Genomic DNA, 19,555 nt, shown 5'->3' on the forward strand with positions numbered 1-19,555 from the left:
ACTCTTACGTGGGTGTTGGGTCTTTCTTCTTTGGGGCAGAAGGGTTTAACTGCAGTTTGACTGTCATGCTCAGATTTTGACCAATATAACAATTAACACAGTAGCTACTGTAAATGTGAGATATATGGATGTTTACCTTGTTGTGGTGCAAAATATGGTGGTACTGACATTGCCTCTCCCTCAACTTTTCACAGGTCCATCAGGTATCACAGAAGGCCGTGTTCCTGTTGCTGGTAAGCATGACACTGTTTTGTTATAGATGTAGGTTTACAGCAATGTAATCCCTAAATTGTCATCTCAGGCCTGCTGCCTTAATTGCTGTACTGTCAGCATGATTGCCAACTGCACACATGTTGTCTGACTCTACACATGTTAGACTTATACCTATGACTTGTAGGTGTGACCACACTGATAGATGTGACATTACAGATTGTCATATGTGTCAACTATGCAGAGCCTTCACAAATGTCAACAGTGTACCTCATTGTTGCTGATGAGATTGCTGTGTAAAGAGCTATTGCTTACAAGTATTTTCAGCTGTTAGTGAAAAGAGTAATGTCCTCTTGTCCTACTATACGAGGTTGGGTTTTCAACAGGTCTGCACTAGTGGCAGCAGTGTATAGAGCTCTACATATATTCCAACATAGTACTGCAGAGCATAATAGTGCAGGTTTTAATGTAGTACAACTTTCTTTCTTATCACAGTGACAAAGGGAGTCAGTGTCTGTCCCCTACACAACCTGATGTCAGGGTCTCTTCAGACTCTGGTGATAATGATGGCCACAATGAGGCACAGGTGGGCATTTTGGGGGCTGAATCTGTCCCAGAGGTTGACATTCCTCTTCTGCCCTCATTGTCACCATGCACAGTCAATATGCCTACACATACCAAGTCCCAGGAGGCCACAGATGTTGGACAGTCAGAGGATGGGGACATTGAACAGGAAAGTATGGCAATGATATCTACAGTGAGTGTAGACACTGGCCATAGCCAGAGAACTGGCAAGGTCCCACACAGGGGGATTGATAGGGGTGCTTGTAGGAGGCCTATTGTCCACCCACCACCTGTTGCAGGTGTCACATCATGGGTCTCTCGGCCCAATTTTCAGGCTATAATGTAGACACAGGCATGTTCTAAATGGAACTCCGGATGTATGCTTAGGGTTATGGATGCAGCACAGTCTGACATCTGTGATGGCCTCCACCGCATTGCTGACAACCTGGATAAGTTTACTGATGCAGTGGAAAGAAGGTGGCTGAGACAGTGTCTGTCTTAGAACACACAGTGTCTGTGCTGGAATGTCTGGTTGGAGTTGATAATTAGGCTTGTGGTCATAGGTCAGCAATCCCATCGGCTGATAGTCCCTGTGGCCATGCACAATCATGCTCCCACAGTGGCTGTACATCCAGCACTACAGAGGGGAGTATGCTGTCCACACCAAGATGTGACAGGCCATGGAGTCATGGTCCTGGGTGATCCCATTGAGGACACGGACCAAACAGACAGCAGTCACCGTCAGGTACTATTACCACATCAGGTCTATATTATATTATTGAAAAGACAGGTCAGAGAATGGCACTTACACTGAAAACACCGTTCAGCAAATTCACTCTTGTGGCGGCCCTCTCCTGCTTATTATATATACCAACTCCGAGATCACATTCACTCTTGTGGCGGCCCTCCCCCGCTTATTATATATACCAACTCCGAGATCACACTACATTGAAGAAAGGGCAAATTTCACAATTTCACTGTACCATGATCTCACTATGAACAGTTTGCTGAATGCCATTTTTGATGTAAGTGCCATTCGCTGACCTGTCTTTTCGATAATATAATATAGACCCCACCTCTTCTGACCTTGGGCATGGAGGTGCCAGTGCAACTCCTGGCAGAGCCAGCTCCCATGTTCAGGGCCGGAGATGGTGAACTGTCAGCACTACCATGCATGGTTCAAAGCTGTCCACCATAGACACATGTAGGGCTAGCACTGAGCTTGACTGTGTACACACACACTCACACACCACTGTCAAATGCAGGTCAGTTACTGATACACACAGCACATTTCCATGGTCCATTTTACTTGCTTCCCTTCCTGACTCAAATACATGCTGTCAACCATTTGGGTCAGCCTAGGCCTCCTGCAACCCTGCACAACACCCTGTGCAAGTGATGATACCTGTGCCACATCCCTGTCATCCTCGCCATCAATGCAGGGAAATGAAACTATGTGTGTGAGGCACAGGGTGATTATATAAATTAACATGTACATGTGTATTGTTGTTTTGCCATGCCACTTGTAATGGTTACTGACAGATACTGTATGCTGGCATTTGTAATGAGTAAGCCACATAATGTTGTATATCTATCTTGTATGATGTTGTAATGGCTGTATACTTACACAATGAAAGGTGTATCATGGACCTGTTTCTGTTTCTGTTTCAGGATTCTGTTGGGGATATCTATGGATACACAGTGGTAATAAACCCATAGATGTCAGAGCACAGGATGGAATGTCAGCACAGAAGCAATATGTCTTCAGCAAGGTACAGCACTGTAAGTGCATAGCTCCATAGGCTCAAATGTCTATAACAGGCTAACAAGGACAATGTCAACATTCCACAAACTCATAGGTTCATAGGTTCATATGTTGGTACTAGGCTATCAGCCCTAGGGCCTATACAAGCCTAGCCATAACAATTCCTTGGCTATTTCTTCCCACACTATTTACTTCCCTGGACCACTGTCTAACAGGGCAACTGACGTGATCCCCGGGGTGAATTTCCTTTCTCCCATCCAATCGTCAAGGTTCCTTTTGAAGAGGGCCAAAGAGGCACTCTGCTTGACATGTACGGGCAACTATTTCAGAGTCTAGGGAGTCTCTGGGTCAGGAACCTATCCCTCCAGCATGTTTTGTTTATTTTGATGACAAGGTTTAGATCCCTGGAGCATATGGCTCTGAGGGATTGGGATTTCTTTAAGTGTAGCTGTCCAACAGCTCTGGGTTTGACATGGCCTTGTATGTTAAGCAGAGATTGCCTCTGAGTAGATGATATGCAACAGAGTATAGCTGGAGTTTTTTTAGGCGGTCAGCATCGGGCATCTGCTTTAGGCCTGTGATTCTTTTAGTGAGGTATTTCTGTGGCCTTTCCAGTTGTTGCAGATGTCTTGAGAGGTATATACCAAATAGGGCGTTGTATTCTATAATGGGTCTAATGAGGGATGAGTACAGTGGGACAATGACCTCCTTTTTTCTGGATGAAAAGCCCTTAGTGATGAGGTGTGCCACATAGAAGGATTTCCTGACTGTTGTGGTGATGTGGTTATTGAAGGTGGGACCACTGTCCACCTGTGTCCCTAAGTCTCTTATCACACTTTCAGTGTTTAGTGTACTGCCACCTATATGGTAATTCATGGGTACATGTTTTTTCCCAAAGGGGATAACTATACATTTCTTGGCATTGAGCTTGAGCCCATGGCTCTGGCACCAAGCATCTGTGGCACCAAGCATCTGTTTCTGTAAGGCTCTTTTGTAGAGTATCAACATCATTTGGGGATTCAATAATGGTTCCCAGTTTGCAGTCATCTATGAACTTTGTAAGCCAGAGTCCCTTAGTGTTGGCCTGTACTTCAGAGAAGTAGATGCCAAACAAGAGTGGTCCCAGGACTGAACCCTGAGGTACTCCACTTGTCACTTGTCTGGAGCTGGATTTAGAGTCGGCTACTTTTACAGTGTGGGTTATATCAGTAAGCCAGTTAGCGACCCATTGGGTGACGTAGGGATTAATTCCCAGCTTAATAAGTTTATCTATGATTCCAGAGTGGGGGATGGTGTCAAAGGCCTTGGCAAGGTCTAGATAGGCTGTGTGGATCACCTTACCATTGTCCATGGCTTTGGAGACTGACTGGCGTCAGGCAAATGTCTGTATTGGACACAGGAAATTTGTAAATGGGTCATCTCTGTCACCACAGCTTGTAGATGTGTTACCTTCCAAAATTGTCTTGTTCTGCATCCCATTGTGTAACCTGAACATGATGTGTGTCACAGCAGATGTGTGCTTTACATGCATGGAGCGCCTATTTCATATAGGGTCTACTGTCTGTGTTACATACCTGTCTCTCCAGCATGTACTATTTACACCACAGTGATGTTTCAGGTGTGTAGAACAGGTATGGCATGCATTAGTCCTGCCATGGACACACTGGAGGTACACAGTGGGATCTGACACTTCCCTGTGTGGCAGCCATACACATCTCCTCCAGAGCATTTAGGAGACAGACTACACATGAATGGTGTGGACATGGACTCCATAGGACATGTTATCTACACTGTGTATTGGAGTACCATGGAACCTGTGTGGCTGCTACTGCTATAAGATATGCCTGTGCAGTGACATAGCAAGGGTGCCATTGCACACAATGATAGCTGTGATGTATGCCACATTCAGTATAGCAATGACAGTCTGGGATTTACATCACATACCTTTCTGTATAGTTTGTACAAAATTGAATGCATCCCTGTCTTACTGACCAGTGAAAGTCAATGGCTACATTACTCTCTCTGTGCATACCTCCACAAATAATGGCTCAACTGTGTGCAGTGTGCAGACACTGCAATATATTTCAAGGGTGGATGACCTCCCAAAGGATAGTATTGTGCAGTTGTTGGCATTTAGTATTTGTCAGTGACTCAGACAACAACTGAATGTGTATCTCAGGCCATTCTGGATAACTGTTGGTTCTGTGTGGGATTCAGTGACAGCTGCTAATATGCAGTCACCTACTAATGTAGTCAGTCAGAGGTCACTGACAGTGGCTGTGACTGCAGAGAGGGAATGGCTAGAAGGGGTATACCATTAATAATGCCTGGGAAAATCCACTGGTAACTGGAATCATTGCAGCATGGATCTCCCAATGCTATCTTCCCAGATTATGACTGTCAGACACTTGCCTATCCATCAGCTGACATAGCACTCTGTAGATAACAACACAGTTTCCAGCAAGGCCTGCTGGCCCGATATTGTCAAACATCTTGTCAAGCCATGGTAAGTAGAGTGAGTCATATTTCTGTCATCCATAACATAGTGTAACACTCAATGGAGTCCACTGGTTAGAGGCAGTAGGCATGATTTGGCCTTGAGAAAAATAGTGTTTGGTCCAGCGTCAGTAGGCATATGACAGTGTTACTGCTCGTATGCATGCTAACTCCTTTCATGGCATTTCATGTCACATTACTCAGAGATCTGGGGACACTGCTTGTCACTACATGCTAGTTGTCCTTTGTGCAAATAAGTATTGGAGTTACTTAAAGCATATTACAAGAAGGGTCTTCCAAGGTGTCTGTACAGAGCACAAACAAACACATTAGGGAAGTGTAATATGTATACCCTGCAAAAGTAAGATGTGGGTTTCACACAGTTATTCTGATGTTAGACACCACCCAAGGGCTATGTACTGAAAGGACACAATTACCTTGTGAGGACTGTGTTAAGCATGGGAGTCCATGGAATTGCTGGTGCCTGGCAATTACTACTACTGGTCTCACCGACACCACTCTCACATAGGATACCATGCTCTGATACATTTTCTGTCATCACACGCAAAACATTACTACAAAGCCCATAATGATAAACAGGACACAGTCTGTTTGTTCATCCGCATAGCTGTCCCACATCATGAAAGGCTCTATATGCTTCACATGCCCTTCTTCAGGTAGATGCCTTGATTAGCAACCTAGGCACTCAGTTGGCTATTGTATGTCTTATGCCTTCTTTTCCAGGGTTGGCGGTATGTCACTAGGGAACTGACAAAAGGGGGATTAGGAACACTGCTGTAGTGCCACAATTTGCTGTACAATGTCCAGTGACATAGATGTCAAGTTTTGATGAAACAATAAGCACACTGACAGTGAGCCATCATACATAACAATTTCACAGCTAGTCTTGCATCCTGCCCATCAATAAAGTAGTGGTGGACAGCTGCATGACATGCCTGTGAGGCCTACTGCAGCAGACTGGCCACATTTCACCAATGCATGTCGACCTGCCACATGTCCTAGACATGTAATACTGTACAGTTATCTACCTGAAGCACATGTCTGTGTTCCCACATCATGTCACACAACAAACAGTGTACTGTCTGTATGCTTGACAGGCATCGTATGCTTGTGAGGCCAATGAGATGTCAGCAAAGTTGAAGAAGTTCTCTGTGCATGCATGGGCATCCACATCTTCACAGCAAGGTGTGCCTATAAACCCTGTATATAAGGCTGTCAACCTCAAGGATGTGGCAGCATGACCCTAACTTTGCAGGACCTGCTGCTGAGATGTTGGGAGTGTCCCCACCTCTCTACTCCTATGACACACAAACACGTGTGGCAGATGTGACTGCATTTCATACCTTGCTGCCATTGTGTCTCCAACACCAGGCATTACATATGGCAATGAGCATTATGCCAACATGCACAGCTCACATCCTGCACCACCTACACCTACATTACACACACCTGCATGTGTGCAGATCCTTATCAGACACATTGCCAAACAACAGATACCTCAGAAAATCCTGCCTTTGGAGTGCACAGTACACATAATACTGCATGCACCATTCTCTCACCCTTCAAACACGTGAGGTAAAACAACATTACACCTCTTAGTCATAGGTGATTACATCATGAGACACATTGATGTCTGTATGAAGTGACTACATATGGGAAAGATCACAGATAGCTGTCTGTGTGCTGACACAATAGGCCTTACCACACATTGCTGCAAATCATGTAATATCATAGTTTTTGCAGGTCTGTACGACTAGGGAAATACATCACCAGCCTGTATGAAGACACATGTTTGAGCTTAGCTAGTCTGTGTCTCTCGTGGGTCTGCGTATAGCTTTCAGCTGCAGTTGACCCTCACCTAGGATGATGGCTCCATGCATACAGACATTGATGGAAGTCAGTAATTGCCTTAGCATGTGGTGTCATTGTAAGCGGCTCTACTACATGTCTGCCTGGGATGCCTTGCTCAACAAACATCGATGCTTCACCAGTGATGGTCTTCATCTCACACGCCTCGGATTTGCCATACCGGCCAAGGCTGCTGACACCCGCACAATGCATCTTAAATGCACTGTTGTGAGTAAAGTTGGCAATAAGAACACCATCTTTATACAACATCATGGTTATGGTGCCACACGTTGGGTACAGCAACAATGATCTCCATTCTGTGGAAGGTGTCCCCATTCTGGATTATGCAGACATGTGTGCAGTCAAGGACATCAGGTTCAAGGCTGTGAACAGCACATCTATCGACAACTTCAGACCTCAAAATGACAGTGTTCTAGGTAATGCAGGTGGTGTACACATACTCAGTAAGGATAGATACATATCTAGATTTTGTGAAACACTGTGATTTCCTGGAGACATTGCAGGTGCCATTCACTACTGGATGGGCATGTAATCAAGCAATAGATGGCTACAGGAGCAGCTGCATGAATCCAGACACCCATTGTGCGTACTCATATATATGTCTTTCTTTCAAGATATATCATTACACCATGGTGTGGGGTGGCATTAAGTGGCCACCAACTGTGCTGCTTAGTCATGCTGCAGCTCACTTGCCTAAAGGTTAGTCCAAGGCCTTAACTACAATGCCCTGGAGCAGTGCTGTGACATCCCCACAGGGAACCAACATATTGCATTATGTGCATACCAGTATGGGTGACTACTGCAGCCCTCCCAATGTGAGGTCCTCCCTGGAGGGATCTGGCCACAGATCAGTCTTATTAGAACTACCAGCACTAACCCCCCCTCTTGCAGACTATATAGACAAATATTTCAACAACACCATTTATTACCTCCTGTGGGATGGTTTACATAGCTTTACTGCAGCTCCCCCCATAGATGAGACAGGCAAGTATGCAGAGCTCTACATCCATGCATTATGCCAACAGCATTACAATTGCATGAACTCGCTGTATGTGACAGGAAGTACACAGGGTCCTCATGTCACAACAGACCTGACTGGTGGACAACTGTCATCAGCAGGTTGTAAAATAAGAGGTGGACATTGCATTGTGACAGTGGAGGTGATGGTGCTCCCCCAACATGGAGACACAACCTCTTTAGCTAAATGAAGCACATAGTGTTGCTGTGGTGCTGTGTAGACACAGTAGGTGACAGAATTAGCCACCCACACAAAGCAGAACCACAGCGCACAATGTAGCTACATATGTAATCTCAAAAGTAAGGCCCAGATTGTTGGTGAACTCATGCATAATGATGCCACATATAATGGGTCTGTAATCTGTAGTCCCACAACTTCTGTGTCAATGTCAATCCCTTGTCCCCACCACAAGTGACACATGACATTTCTACAATCTGTTCCATAACTTCCATATCAACAGAGCAGGTCATAACTGGCCTCTCAATGGAGGATACACATCATCTATTGGACAGGGTCTATATTAGAAGATCGAAACTAAAAACATCAAGCATCCCAGGGAAATACATCCATTGGCCACTAAAATAAAAAATAACTTTACATCCAAACTAAGTGGGGGGTCTTCACCTCCTCACCCCCCCAACGTGGGGGGCTGTGCCCCCCACACCCCCTAACTAAATATACCAACTCCGAGATGGCTCTACAGTACAGAAAATGGCAAAATCTGGAGAACAGCCAAGGGAAATCTTTCCCTGCATTAAAGCGGCCATTCAGCTTTTTTTGCTTTCGATATTAGAAGATCGCTGTTTAGGTGTTCGATCACCTAAACATTCAATCTTCTAATATAGACCCTATTGGACATGGTAACATCCCAGGCTGCATCCTACATGAGATCTGACAAGGATTACTAACACCATTGGTAACACCTTGCAATCATACTGAATCCACTGGATGCACCATAGCTGAGTGGACAATAGCAACTGTTATACCCTTTCAGGGAGGTGTTGCATCCACTGACCAACATAACTATATACCTCTTTGTGTGAGTATCCATAGTTGTATGACTGTATAGGCAATCATCATGGAGCTGATCAGCACACATATATGTGATCTATACACATGAGACTGTACACAGTTTGGATGTGTGACAGGGGGGTCATGACTGTTACATGTGGTGGACATTTCTGAGGCAGTCACCAAGGACTTTTGTGAGGGGACATCAGGGCATACAACCCCCTGAACTGAGCCAAGCCAGGTGATTATATCCGCCACTCAGGCATCATTTACAAAGCATCCACTTAGGCATCCATGGTACTGTCATTGTAGGGGTCACTAAGTGGCCCATTGATGGCACACATACTGAACATCTGCCTCCAACAGCTGATCTGTAAGCAACAGTGTTCAACAGGGCTCAGTCCTGGGTCTTCTGCTACTTGTAATGAATTTACCCACAATACAAGTGAGTACTGAATGTTTGTGGCTAACAATGTTGAATGATGCCTGCAAATTGTGAGTCTGTGAGTTATGTCACTATCCTGCAAGAGGGTATTGATGAACAAATGCCTGTTGACTTAGTAACGGCCATCAACTCCATACAAATATGTATGTAGTATAATTTCCATCAGTAACATATATGTACCTGGTAAGTAGAACATCAGTCGCAACATGCAATGTACATACTCAGGAGTGAAAGAACTGGGCACACAGGTTTACACCTAATGTGCCTGAGATCACCATGTCTTCACAGTGGTATGGCAGGAATCATATGTCAAAGCTGAGGGCACAGTCACCCGTAAGTGACATACTCATAATCTGCATGTACTCTTCCCTCAGCATGCCAATATCTGAGTGCAATGGCCATTTGGTAATGTACATTTCCAAGCAGTACTGGCTATTGCACACAGCATTAAGGTCCCTCACAAGGGAACTTCACATCTTCAGCATGTGTTCAATGGGGATCATCTGAAATGAGTGTCATTGCAGCATGTGGCATAGAGAGTACTCAGAGGTCATCTCTGCCTTGCAGACAGGCCAATGGGTGACTCTGCTTGATTGTAAATGTTGCATATCTTTAGTTGGCATAGTAGATGGATTAATCACCCTAAAGACATTAACCTACTATTTGATATTAGTAATGCATGCTGGTGGGAGAGATTTGTCTAGCAGGATGTAACACACCCTAGATAGAGAACCCTGCCCAATGGCACAAAGACCACCACAGTTCACCTCAGTAAATGCCATCTGTATGATTGACCATCATTTCGCCACAATGCTTCTGCCTGTGTCCCTCTGGACTGGGGCAATATTTGCTGATCATGTAAATAATGGTATAAAGTTGTCTAGCATTTTGAGGGCTGTATGGGCATTATACTAGTTAAGTGCAAACATCCTATGGTTCCATTAGATGATGTAAAATGCTGGAACAGTCACGCACATAAATAGGTCTACATTGAGGATAGCACCACTTCTAATTACTGATTACAGGACACAGCATTGCACACACATAGTATAAGTTGGCTGTATGTAGATTAGAGCACTTATATATGTATTGGTGCACACTGCAGATCACAGTACATGATGCATGCCACACATCTCGTGTCTGCTAGTACTATCGGTTTAGGACATATTATGCTTGATGACATCGACACGCCTAGTTGTGGTCAGGCATTTGGAGGGCCACATCACCTGCTACCAATAAAATACTGAAAAACCCTACCTCTTTCTAAGTTACTGAGGTGGCCATATATATGCCATACAGACACACACACACACACACACACACACACACACACACACACACACACACACACACAAATGCATACACAAATGCACACACACACACACACACACACACACACACACACACACACACACACACACACACACACACACACACACACACACCAGGAGGCCCAGAGTGTGATTAACATCCCTACCTACCTAGTCTTACATGATATATATCACAAGACTTATCACACATGCCACGACTTAAGTCTGATATAATAGTGGCAGCTGATAGTCTTAAGGTAGATGACATCATCAGGCCTTGTAGAAGAGAGAAGTTTGGAAGCCAGCAGCAACTTACAGGGCCAAAAAGTGCATAACCTTTGCAGTTTTACAGCCAATGAGAGATTCTCAGTTGTTTTGCAGGGGGATGCACACACACATAACAAGTGGCCTGAAGTGAGATTAGACCCCCTACCTATATAGTCTTACACACTATAGATCACAGGATGTATCGAGCATGCCACAGCTGATGTCTGCTGTACATGTCATTGCAGGTAAACTGCTTGTGGATTACACAAACTAGGCTTGTGTTGAACAGCATCTGTGGCCTGCAGAGTGATATTGCTTTGTACAGTTATCTGCATTTAGTATCCTAGCAGTCAGATAACTGTTAGCATCCTAGTTATGTGTCTACAGTTACCAGTATGTCCATATTTGTTAGTTTGCATTTGGATGGGCAAGCCTGTGGGCAGCAACAATGTGCTCTGTCCATGCATGCATAGATAACATTATGCATTGCGCCACATGCTCACCTGTTTTTGTCTATGTGGTGACATCCACCAGGCACAGGGGTCTGTAGGTAAGTGCATTATGTACTGCTGACCCTTAGTTTGGATCCTTTGAGCAACATTATAGATGTGTGATAGAGCAGCTTTACTTACCATTATTAGGTAATGAAGGACAATACAAACATCCACAAACACATTTATGCATATAACATGGATGTATATATAAATGTAGCTGTGTGTGTGTGATATATATATATATTTTATATATATATATATATATATATATATATATATTTTATATATATATATATATATATATATATATATATATATATATATATTTGTTATGTAGATATATGGGAGAGACTGAGATATATGTATATATAAAGATATATATATATATATATATATATATATATATATATATATATATATATATATATATATATATATATATATAGATAGATAGATATCTATTTGAAAATACACAGAGATAGATATGCTATGTATGCGAGACAGAAATAGTGACAGATGGATATGTGTACATATATGTATGTATGTATAGACATATCTATACATAACAGGTCATTTTGATGAAGGGCCAACAGGATTGCACTCATTTTAACCAAGTGTATGGGCATGTCTAGTAAGACTGTCAGTATTTATAAATTGACTCCAGCCCACACCTACCTGTACTCCAGTTCAGGATTTTGTGTGTTACAGACAATGACATTTGTCCCTGTTTCTGCAGTGCTGCACTTCACTCAAAATGTCCATGTCATTCTCCAGCTGTCTAATGTAATTATGTGACAGATGTTCATAATGTTACACCACACACAGACTGACAGTCTGTGAAAACACCATCACCCATGCTAATTTCCCTCGTAAGCCTCACAAGCTGCCAGGTAGAAAGGAGTCATGCATCACAGAATCAACAGCCTACATATGTACGTTGTTATTCCTGCATTCCGTGAGACATACAATGTGTGATCAATTTTTGTGTTACTGCCCTGAGATTGCCTGGCTTGCTGATATACCATTGATGACTGAATGTTAAAGCAGTCATATGTGAAAACTGCTGTGTTGGGTGTGAGGAAACAACATCACATGTTCTGCTTTGATGGACAGTGGTCCATATATCATGTGATCCCACTGTTTAACATCTCCCTTGACTGATGTAGTGCATATTCCAACCATGAGGCCTAGTGAATATTAAGGAACACATACTAGTGGACTGGGAATCTGTAGTCCCCTGTGGATCTTACTTCTGTCCAAATAGCCCAATATATTTTCTTGCATACATGCAGCAGATCCACACATACAATACCATATTATAGTAATCCTAACAAGTATTGTGTAAGTTAGGCACTTACCTTGATAACGCAGCAGTTGACAGAACTGTAGTTCAGGGGCTGACTCTGTCTGATGCAAGCAGTACACAGCCAATACATGGACAGGTACAGGGTGTGTTGGTTGCTGGTATCACTTTTAATATATGTATGTGAGTAGGAGTGAGGTGCCAGTCCCTAGTTCCCTAGGTTGTCAGTCAATGTGCTATGCATTGTCTCTTAGCCATGGTCAAGGTGTACTGGGCATGCCTACATCTGCCTATAGGGACATCATCCGCGTGTTCTTCCTCTGAATCCTCCTGTGAGTGTAGCTGTGGTGACCTTGGCACTTGTGGGAGGCTGTGTATCCCTTCTCTTTGCTGATCCTGCTGCAGCTGTTTCTGCAGGATCATATTGTGTAGCATGGCACATACTGTGAACATATGAGCACATGTGGCTGAAGAGTACTGCAGGCTCCACCAGATACATTGAAGCACCAGAACTGTGACTTCAGAAGCTAGAACACATGCTCTGTGATGTTTCTAGTTTGTGTGTGTGCCTCATTATGGCATTCTTCTTTGTGTGAGTGTGCATTTCTGATGGGTGTCATCATCCATGGTTCCAGGGCATAGCCAGCATCCCACAGTAAATGGCTGTGTGGGATGTCCCCCTAGCAAATACGTGGTACAGCTGTGATGCATGCCAGATATAGGAGTCATGATAACTGCCAGGGCTGCCAGCACACACATTCATGATTATTCCCTGGGCATTGCACGCAACTTGGCAGTTGATGGAGTCGTATCCCTTGCAGTTGACGTAGATTCTACCCTCTTCACTGGGTGATGCCTTGATGTGTACATGAGTGCAATCTATGGCACCCAGTAATTTAGGATAGTGTGTTACACTGTAGAAATGTTGCATATTGCTGGCCCTGACTGGAAATATGCTCATTGGCATGTGATAGCATGGCATCCAGGAAATGGTTGAGTACTCTGGATGCTGATGACGGTAAGACCCCCATCATGTCCCCAGTTGGTCTTTGGAAAGTATCTGTAGCTAGTATCCTAAGGGATGCACATATCTTTGTTTCCACTGGGATGGGTTCCCCTCTGTTGGCTCTGGGTCTGCCTTGAGGGCAACAGAGCTCAGTGAGTTATTGTAGTATGTCCCTTTCCACCCTGTAGCGCTCTACAATCTCCAGTTCATGTAGCTCCTGGAAGGTTACTCTGGGCCTGAACACTCTTCTTCTTCTCTGCCTAGGCCTATTGTCAGCAGTACCAGCAGCACTGATGTCAGCACCTAGCACATACACATGTAGCAGACCTGCGGCAGCCACTAGCATTATCCCAGTTAAAATTCCCAAGTCTGTATTTCAATGGTACAGAGTATTGGGGGAAAATCAGAATGTATGGTGTATGTATACTTTATACAGCTCTGCTGTAGGTCCAGAATGTGTGGTTGGCTATGATGCATTCCACCTGCCTACAATATAATTTACATAATTTAACGGCCTATTTCAGTTTGCAACACCACACACAGTGCCGTATAACTTATACAATGGTCAAAATGAATAATTAAATACATCCGGTTTTAAGGACATACTCAGCCAAGTGACGGGCCATGCAAACATGTGCATCTAAGTTTATAAGAGCCTAGAAGTGAGACGATACCCCCCTTATGTCAGCCAAATCCTGTGTAAACATCAGTATGATCTAAGAGCCTACACAAAGGGGATATGTGTACATGATTACTCCTTCCTTCTATTCAATAAATCCACCTTATCTGCATACATATCCATGCTGACAGCATGGAAACCTCATGCTTCATAGCCCTATCACCTTAGCAACATCAGCAATGCACCATTGTAGGGACCCCATGCAAGTTCCTATAATACATTTCTGTCACATAGTTTAAAATTCTTTTTTTCTCTACTTTTTTTAAATTTTTCTATTAAGCATGTTTGTGCAATGCAGTGTGTAGTGCAAACACGCTGAGATTATTAAAAAAATATATTAATTTAACTTATTTCCTTAATCTTTCTGACATCCAGAATAATAGTTTTGCTCGCATGTGTATGTGGTATAACATTTTCAGGGGATTTATGTCCACATTTTCACAGTTTTACACTCCCTTTTGTCTGTCTAGACTCAGGTATGTGGAAGTTTTCCATGTATACCATGGACACTGACACAAGGTCTGTACAGATGCCTTTCTGCTTGTTGGATCACTCTACCTGCCTCTTATGCATGAGATTGACCTGTTTATGAGGCGATTTGCATGCCAGGGAATTTTCCATGTTTGCGTGTGTGTGAGCTTACTGAATCTTAATATGTTAGTGTCTGTGTAAGCATCACAGCGTAATACCTATACGAAGAAAATATGTAGGCTTTATTGAATTCCCACCAATGAGATGCTACATCAAACACGAGTTGTACATGATTTGTTTTGTAATAACTGTGATAGTGCAAAGCAGTCTAGTAATTGAGTCATGCATTATATTTCTCCAGGTTGAAAGGGTCCAGGACTGCATTCTTTTGGACTAGAGTTATTCCTGTCACTATTAGGTTAGATGTAAACATTTCTGCCTTAAAGACAATCTATAAATTCATCAGAATGTGAGAACCAGGAGCATCCAACCAAGGCTAAGCTAGCTTGTACAGTCCAGGATGCAGACGAGAAGAATGGGATCATATACTAACAATCAGACTCATGTCATAAGAGTAATTAGCATATAAGCATTTCCACAAAGCCATTTCCATATATAATCATTGATGTTAAATTCACTGGCATGCCTTACAGAGGATCTGAGGAAAGGATATCCCCTTTAGATATCAATCTTTACCCCCCCAAAAATTTGTGATTTCCTCAGATTGAAAGGAGAAAAGTCACTGCTTTTTGATAAGCAGCCTATAGTAAATATTTTACTTCTTAAGAATAATCTAACCATTTGATCTAAAAAACATGAAATCTTCCAGGATAAAAGCACTTGCTTCTTAAGAAGATTTTTATTAAACATACAGCAAAGCTTATCTTCTAAAAGACAGATATTTCTGCAGTGATGCTCTATTCCAGAACCTCTGATAATTCCTCCTATATCAGCAAAGGGTCCTCATATTTCTGCTTCTTTTCATTTTTCATTCTTTTTTTTTTTTTTTTGGTTGCTGTATTCACACACCACTGAATTCAAGCTGCTCCATGGCCTGTTTCCTTATACTCCTATCCTTAGACGTCCCACACTGTCACACTGTGCTGGCACCCTGGTTTGACCACAAAGGGCCAAGGTATTTCTTCTGGTAATGCCCTACACACAAGGGTCCTTCATCTCCCTTTGAATAGTTTCATAATATTGTATTCCTCCTAGTGGGACTGGGCAGAAGAGGAGCACATGGTTTACACATGTTTTGTTTTTCTTATAAGGCCTACCTCCCTTTGATGTACTGAGACATCCTGGGGCTGTATGGCACTGTGAGGGAAATGTCCCCTCATAAGTGGTGATGTATCTGTTTTCTGCCTGCCTTCATGCTGAAGCAATAGAGTTAATGACCCAGGTATCACTGCCAGGGTCTCTGAACCAACCATACATTCAGCATACACTCAGGAACAGGTGATCCAGCAATAATATGTCACTCCTGTTCCATTTCAACTGGGTCCAACAGATACCAAAGCCACAAATCAAACTGGGTTCACCTGGAAACAGCCAGGGCTTTAACCATCTATTCCAATAGATCCTCATAGTCTTATCATAGCTCACATGTATACTGTTTGAGGAAGGCCACACATGACTAGAGGCAATCTGACCTAGTGCTGATATGATGAAATCATTATATGGTTCTATAAAATATTCAGGATCATCTTCACTACATTCAAGAGAAGGCTCATTAAGCATTAAAAACAAGATCATTTCCTATTATGTTGAGTAAGTTCCATTTCCATATGTATGATATTAAGTTCCTGTCCTATGCTATAACAGTTGTGATTTCACAGTATAGAATTCCACAAAGATGTATGTAAGGTTGTGGTTAGACTAAAGGACTCATTCTTCCATTGAATTTGAAGTCAATAGATTATCCATTTGTGTGCATAGGCACACTTCTAGGGACTTCTATTTTTAAGCTAACCACCTAGAATTAAAATTTCATGTGACCTTGTACTGAAATGATCATGGAATCCACTAAACTGCTCCCAGAAAATCTTGACATTACTGGAAGGATATGTATGAGAGGGAATCTGAAGTTTGCATCTTCTCTCAGGTTGTACTAATATTAGCTGCTAGACCATCTAAGAATCTTAATCACTTCAAATGAAGTTATGAAACAGTTGCTACCCACCTGTAAATTTACTCATCTAAAGCCTTGAATAACTGCAACTAGAAAAAGAACAATGATATACTCCAGCAACATCTCTGTTACAAATGTGATGCCAACATTTTGGAAAAAAAGTCAGAAATAACCCCCTGACTTATTTTGGATTAACCACAATTTAGAAAGCAATGATCTAGGTGTGATCATCATGCTCAAAGCAACTCACAATGTCCTATGATGGATATTACGCTCAGCAATGCACCATACAGACAGGGTTGGAGAAAATTATTTTTAATAAGTTTCACATAACACCAGCATTAGGTAAAACAAACCGGATGTAGCATTCTCACCCTTATGCATGATTACTCTTGAATGCAGCAATGAATTTATCCACTGCCCTACATGTATTATGCAACTCCAGCTTTCAGTGGGAGGAAAATTGAGTACAGAATGATTGGAGAGCAGAATGTGTGGAGAACCATCATGATGTGCCTACTGTAGCTAAATCAGATATTAGCATACAGTGCTGCAATGACGAGCACAGGTGCAACTTAATAAATCTTAATTGACTGATTACTCAAAGTTTACTGCTATTAGTATGTACAACAGAATTAATATAATGAACTAAAATACTCAGTTAAAAATATTATAACTTAAGTAATAGTCTACCTTAAAGGAAATTAGCATACTTTATAAAATGCATTGTAGGGCTGTTAATGGTTAAAATTTGGGTTGAAACCCTGTTTGCAGTTCTAAAATAAAAAAGGGATATGTTTTAATGTGAAAAAAACTAGTTGCAAGGAATGACAATCATGGATTTGATTGGAATAAAAAATAAACACTAATACTGAGTTCAAATGCAAATAATAAGATGTTGATAACTAAATAAAGAAATCAGTCTAGTTATTTATCTTTACTTTTAATTCAGAAATTGTGCAATTCAGCAGAGATACTGTTCAGCCCCCAATAAGCCTGCAACAGATATGAATGCACTACCAAGACATTATTGTTCATGGCTAAAAATGGAAACAGAGTTTAATATCATCCTTAGCATCTGCTTGGCTATGAAGCACAATAAATCCAGAAGCAAGGAAACTAGCTCAGAGATTTGCAGCTCAAAGTTGTTCAAACTAAAACAGTGCAGAACCACTTGAAGCTTTCATCAGACCAGTCATTTAGTACAACACACTCTTCAGAAGATACATGAGCAGGCACTTGAAACAGCTTGACAGACCTCAGAGAGTCCTCACAAAGTGAAAACAGGGAATAAACAACAAGTCCTGTGTGGGCTATTTCAAAGTCATAACCCTGTACTTGGTCTCCTACAGTCTGCTGAATGACAATCCATGCCTATTCTATAAGGCATCCTCTGGTCCTACACTGATAGATATGTTGCACATCTACAAAACAAATAGCACCACAAATATCCATTCTAAGAATCTAAACCTTATCTGTGACAAAAATAGCACATTTTGGAGGGATTAGTATGTGTCTCCAAACTCGCCCTTCTCTAGAGCAGGCTTCCCCTCTATGTGAAGTAATTTTAGCCCTATCCATATTCGAATGTAACTTGGACCAAAGGATGGTAATATACAAATTTGCCCCTGGTTTGGCACCTATATTCTTAATGGACAAGTGCAGCCTGTAAATACTGGATGTGCACAAGCCTATATTGCAACCATAAAATTCCTTGACGTATTGACACGCCAGCAATATTTTAATAAATTTCTGATAATGTTGGCTCGGCTTAAAATATTTCTTGGGCTGATAGCCTAGTAACTAGGTATGAACGTATGAACCTGTAGTCAATTTGTCAAGTCAATCTCTTTTAGGAAAACACTACAATGATCAATAACAACCCTAGCAATTTAAACACAATAAAACTTTAAATACTAAATAATTCAGCAATAGTAGCAGAAGCCAAAACAGTGGCAGGCATATATTACCATTTCACTCTCTTTGGTGGCATTAAAGCTGAGATTATGAATTCCTTAGCTATCCTTCTAATAAATTTCACTATGTAAGTTGTGCAAAGTGGTTGTCCATGCCAATTAAATTGCACTAAACTTATTATTATATTCAAAGGAGTAAACATATGCAAACATACATACATTTGTATTCATCACTGAATTTTAAACTCAAAAAGTGCATTAGCTAAGTAGAAATACAAACACAATTGAAGAGACAACCCAGCAGAAAAGCTCAATTTCATGAGAAATGAAATGTACTTTTTTGTGGCAATTATGAAGACTTTAGAAAATGAACTTTGTTCTTAGCAGAAGTTCGACCCAGTAGAAACCAGACATAAAGATATGCCTCCAAAAGTATAAGAAAAGTAAACACAGGGTAGAGCAATCTGTTGTCCCCCCAACTTACACACCAACTCTAAAATTTCCTGAAGTCGAGCATTGAAGAACAGGCAGGAATACTGGTAGGCCCTGTAAAAATGCCCATTGTTGTATAACACCCTA

This window comes from Protopterus annectens, chromosome 3.part0, assembly GCF_019279795.1.
Source record: "Protopterus annectens isolate FY-2018-M chromosome 3.part0, PAN1.0, whole genome shotgun sequence".
NCBI classification, from domain to species: Eukaryota; Metazoa; Chordata; order Ceratodontiformes; family Protopteridae; genus Protopterus; species Protopterus annectens.